Source organism: Tursiops truncatus, chromosome 19 (genome assembly GCF_011762595.2).
Source record: "Tursiops truncatus isolate mTurTru1 chromosome 19, mTurTru1.mat.Y, whole genome shotgun sequence".
Taxonomy (NCBI): domain Eukaryota; kingdom Metazoa; phylum Chordata; class Mammalia; order Artiodactyla; family Delphinidae; genus Tursiops; species Tursiops truncatus.
This window is the reverse complement of record NC_047052.1, coordinates 51,143,721-51,149,778: the sequence shown is the minus strand read 5'-3', so window position 1 is coordinate 51,149,778 and position 6,058 is coordinate 51,143,721.

The window sequence follows — 6,058 nt, the reverse complement described above, 5'->3', positions numbered from 1 at the left end:
TGGGTGGACCTAGAGATTGTCATGCTGAGTGAAGTAAGTCAGACAGTGAAAGACTAATATCATATGATATCATTTATAGGTGGAACATAAAAAAATGATACAAATGAACTTATTTACAAAACAGAAATACACTCATAGACACAGAAAACAAACTTATGGTTACCAAAGGGGATAGTGCAGGGGTGGGAGGAGGAGAGAATTTAGGAGTTTGGGGTTAACAGATATATGCTACTACATATAAAATAGATAAACAACAGGAACCTACAGTAAAGCACAGGGAACTGTATTCAATATCTTGTAATAACATATAATGGAAAAGAATATGAAAAAGAATATATATATTCAATATATATATAACTGAATTACTTTGCTGTACACTTGAAAGTAACATGACATTGTAAGTTAACTATACTTCAATGAAAGAAAGAAAGAAAGAAAGAAAGAAAGAAAGAAAGAAAGAAAGAAAGAAAGAAAGAAAGAAAGAAAAGAAAAGAAACTGACTACCACTCCAGGAAAGGAAGAACGCTTTGCACATAGAGGAAGGACAGCAAAGAGAGGGCTAACATGTTGTAGATGCTAAGTTATTCAGGGGAAGAGGACCCTGGTGGCTGATCTAGTGAAGGTTCTGGGGTGGAGAAGAGTGAGTAGGATTTGGGGGTTCCACTTCTGCTTAGACATATTAAAAATGAATCCATCTCTCCCACTATAAAAGTTATACCAGATGTTCCGGTTCACTATTGCTGTGTAACAAATCAGCCCAGAGCTTAGTGGCTTAAAACAACAATTATTTTATTATCTTGGATAGGCCTGTGAGTAGTGAGATTGGGAAGGGCTCTCTGGGCAGTTCCAGCTTGGGGTCACTCAGTGTCTGCAGTCAGATAGTGGCTGGAACCGAAAGAGCAGGGAGGCTGAAGGGTGTCGGGACCTGGTGGAGCATATATTTTCATGGAGCCTCAAGCCTTTCTATGTAGTTTCTTTGTGTGGGATAGCTTGAGCTTCCTTATAGCTTGGTGGCTTCAGGGCAGCTGAACTACTTGCCTGATGGCTGAAGGTTTCAAGAGTATTTCAGCTAACAAAGAAATTGCAGGCTTCCCTGGTGGTGCAGTGGTTGAGAGTCGGCCTGCCGATGCAGGGGACACGGGTTCGTGCCCCGGTCCGGGAGGATCCCGCATGCCGCGGAGCGGCTGGGCCAGTGAGCCACGGCTGCTGAGCCTGCGCGTCCGGACCCTGTGCTCCGCAACGGGAGAGGCCACAACAGTGAGGGGCCCGCGTAAAAAAAAAAAAAGAAATTGCGTTGCCTTCCCTGATTTGACCTCAAAAATCATGCAGCATCACTCTCCTGCCATGTTGCAACAGCTACATATTAGTCATGAGCGCACACCACCTCAGGGGAAGGGGAACTCGACTCTGCTTCTTAATGGGGGAAGTGAGTGGGGACAGGAGATACCTTTGGAAAATATAAGGTAGAACACCAATTCAGCTGCTTTAGCAAAGACCATGATAACAATGATTTAAACAACACAGAAGTTTATTTCCCTCTCATGTAACAGTCCAAGAATATGCAACCTTAAGTGATAATAACAGTGAGTAAAGTTCCACAGTGTCAGGAACTATGATGGTTGATTTTATATGTTAACTTTACTGGGCCAGCTTGACAGGGTACCCAGATGTTTGGTCTAACATTATTCTGAGTGTTTCTCTCAGGGTGTTTTTGCATGAGATCGATATTACATCAGGAAACTTAGTAAAGAAGATTGCATAAAAGGCCTGAATTGAACAAAAGGCTGACTCTCCTCTGAATAAGAAAGAATTCTTTCTGCCTTACTACCTTTGAACTAGGACATGAGGGACTTCCCTGGTGGCGCAATGGTTAAGGCTCCGCGCTCCCAATGCAGGGGGCCCAGTTCGATCCCCGGTCAGGAAAATAGATTCTGCATGCTGCAACTGAAGACCCCTCACGCCACAATGAAGATCCTGCATGCTGCAACTAAGACCCGGTACAGCCAAATAAATAAACAAACAAATAAATAAATAAATATTTTTTTAAAAAAAAGGAACTAGGACATCAGCTTTCTTCCTGCCTTCAGGCTCAAACTGAAACATTGGCTCTTCCTGGGTCTCAAGATGAAACTGCACAATTCAGATGGGACTTGAACCCAAGGGGTGGGACTTAAACCCAGTGTCTTTTTTTTTTTTTTTTTTTGACGGCGCCACATGGCATGTGGGATCTTAGTTCCCTGACCAGGGGTCGAACCCGCGCCCCCTTCAGTGGAAGCCCAGAGTCTCAACCACTGGACTGCCAGGGAAGTGACCCCGCCAGTGTCTGTTTTAAAAAATATATATAAATTTCTTTATTTTAATTTTATTTTTGGCTGCATTGGGTCTTCGTTGCTGCGTGCGGGCTTTCTCTGGTTGTGGTGAACGGGGGCTACTCTTCATTGTGGTGCGCGGGCTTCTTATTGCGGTGGCTTCTCTTGTTGCGGAGCGCGGGCTCTAGGCACACGGGCTTGAGTAGTTGTGGGACGCAGGCTCAGCAGTTGTGGCTCACAGACTCTAGATAGCAGGCTCAGTAGTTGTGGCGCACGGGCTTAGTTGCTCCGCGGCACATGGGATCTTCCTGGACCAGGGCTCAATCCTGTGTCCCCTGCAGTGGCAGGCGGATTCTTAACCACTGTACCACCAGGGAAGTATTCCCCCCACACACTGTCTTTTAACTGAGATCACACACCAGGTCTCAGATCTTAATGAAGCTCAGGTTCTTTATGTCTCATTGCAGAAAGAATTCAGTGAGAGACAAATTGATAGGTAAGAAGTGGATTTATTTAGAGAGAAACAGTCCACAGAGTGTGGACCATCTCAGAAGGCGAGAGGCTACGAAATATGGGGTGATTGGTTTTTATGGGTTGGGTAGTTTTATACGCTAAAGAGTGGGAGGATTATTCCAACTATCTTGGAGAAGGGGTGGAGATTTCCAGGAATTGGGCCATTGCCCACTTTTTGGCCTTTTATGGTCAGCCCCGGAACTGTCATGGCACCTGTAGGTGTGTCCTTTAGCATATGCGAATGTATTACAATGAGCATAGAATGAGGCTCAAGGTCTACTGGAAGTCAAATCTTCTGCCATCTTGGACCTAGTTGGTTCTAACCAGTTTATGTCCTATCCTCAAGGGCTATGTCATTCTTTTAGACGTTGTGCCCTGCCCCCTTCCCTCCTGTTTCAGAGCTGCCAGCCTTCAGACAACAACTACATCATCAGCTGTCCTGGTACTCATGCCTTCAAACTTGGACTGGAACTAAACATTGGCTCTCCTGGGTCTCCAGTTTGCCAATTCATCCCGAAGATTTTGGGGCATGCCTACTTCCATAATCATGTCTTTCTTCTAGCCTTCTAGCTTGTTGCCCTACCATTCACAACACAGCACTTCCATCTCACTGTAAGATGGACACACCAATGCCCAACACATCCCTGCACCAGGAAGGGAGAGACTGAAAGGGATGTCATCCTCCTTGCCTTTAAAGCCATATCTCAGACGCTGCAGACATCCCACTGGCCAGAAACCATTTACATGGCAAGAAACTGGTTGCAAGGGAGCCTGGGAAATGTAGTCTTTAGCTGTGCAGCCCTATGTCCAGTGAAACTTCCCTATCAGAGGCGAATAATTATTAAGGGGACATCTAGGCATATCGGCCACACGATCAAATGATTGAAACCAAGCAAGCAGAGGGCTGAATGGTTTCACATTGTGATGATAGCTGAATGATATGTAATGGGATTTGGAATAGGCAAACAATAGAAAACTCATTTAACTGATTTCTAATCTCTCAATGTTCTGAAATTTCTACCAATTTGCTTATGTGCTCAGAGTGAGAGTTATTAGTGTCATAAACCCAATATATCCATCTCCATCTTCTGGAGTGTGGTGGAATTGAACTTCCCAGACTCTCTGTGGTTCATTCAAGTCACATGACTAGTTCTGGCCAATAAATTCTAAGAGATTATGTATGTCATTTTTGTGTCAGAACATTTAAGTACTGGTACAAGAGCTTCCAGGGTGTTCTTCCTTGGCCACACTTGACCGGCAGGACTCCAGATGGTAGTGGCTCTGTCAGCCTGGGTCCCAGACATATACAGCCCAGAACCCTCAGTCAATATATAACACAAGTGAGAAAAAAAACCTTGTTATGCTAAGCTGAGATTTGGGGTTGTTTGTTACTGCAGCATAACCTAACCTATTCTCACTATTATAGAAAAATATGAAAGTTAGATCTTTCCTAGAGCACAGAGTTAACCCTAATTCGTTGGCCAAGCACCCACATATAGCCCCCCTCCAACTGCTTGTAATTTGGGTGGGAATGATCTCCTACCCCTTCCACACAGAGGGGCATATGACCCAGGCTTTGCCAATAAGGCCACTGAAACACTTGTGAACGTTCCTGTTGAAATGACTCTCTATACCTTAATGGAGGCCTGGAGCTTCTGGAGGCCTGACCTCAAAGTGAAGGGCCAATCAGCTAACATCTATAGAGAACCTGCTGTGTGCTAAGGCCTGTTGTATACCATCCCATTTACTCCTCACCAGAGGGTGGATAGTGTGGTATCTCCCCTTTACTGATGAGGAGACAAAGGCAGAGAGAGGCTAAGGGAGGGTGCAGTTAGGGACACCTCCTACCCATATACTGTTCCCTGCCCAAGGTCACACAGGCTGAGGCAGGCAAACTGTGGATTTGCTCATACACGTCTGCTCCAGGAGCTTGTGGGAAATGTGATCCTGACCGCCCGCCCCCGCACATCCTTCCACCCGATTTATGCTCTAGTGACCCCTTGGATGGTGGGCTCTCTCCAGCTCCCATCAAACCACCACTGCCAAGATCTCTGTGGCGCAGTGGTTGAGAGTCCGCCTGCCAATGCAGGGGACACGGGTTCGTGCCCCGGTCCGGGAAGATCCCACATGCCGCGGAGCAGCTGGGCCCGTGAGCCATGGCCGCTGAGCCTGCGCATCTGGAGCCTGTGCTCCGCAACGGGAGAGGCCACAACAGTGAGAGGCCCGCGTAATGCAAAAAAAAAAAAAAAAAAAAAAAAAAAAAAAAAAAGTAAAAAGCATCCTGGGTGACTAGAATGGGTTTCCTTAGATATGGGAGTCAAGGACAGGCTCCCAGAGACATAAGTTGTATAGACATGTCCATTTAATAGCAATAACAGCTATTACTTGCTAACCTCAAATTTCAGCCCAGAAGCTATGCCACTCATGTGTATTATTATTTTCAGATCCTTCAAAGGATGCTAGAAAGCTGCTACCATTTTATACCCATTTTCCAGATTGGGTCACTAAGGCCCAGCTCCCAGTTTTCCAAGAGAAGCAGAGAGGCTGTGGCTGTTTGCAAAGGTCATTTTTGTTGAGGTTCAGCAGGGGAGAAGGGCGGGCGTGGCACATGTACCTTCCCAGGAAACTTCCTTGGACATTCCAGGGTCTGGGAATATGTATTGTTAATGAGCATCCCAGATAATTTTTTATCACTGGGGCCTCCTTCACATTTCTTCCTCTCTTTGGACACTAAACTAGACCTGTCTCATGCCCAGTGACATGTTGGTAAACAGGCTCTGGGGGGGGTGGGAAGAGGCTCTGATTTGTAGCCTCTGCCAACTTCCTTTGTCAGCTGTTAGTGCAGACAGGTGTGACATCCAGAGCAGCTGCAGCCACTTTGGGACAAGAGGAGTACAGCCCCACCCCCCCACCTCCCACAGCAGGGCTAGGAGATGGGAGAACCTGGTTCCCTGAAGGCTTTGGAGTCACTCTACCTTGGGACTTCTTGTTTTGGGCAATAATACATTTTTCTTTATTGTTTAAGCCTAGGTTTGGGTTTTCTGTCCTTGTGGCTGAAAGGATCCTACTGAAGGTGCATGTGTGTGTGTGTGTGTGCATGTGCGTAGGCAGCGGACCCATCAGGAGAGGACAAAGATGCCAGGACAGAGCCTCTCAGAAATATGCTTGAATTGATTCTTAAAGAACGAGGAGGACTTTGGCAGGTGAAACATGGCTGAAGTTTCAGAAGGAAAAGG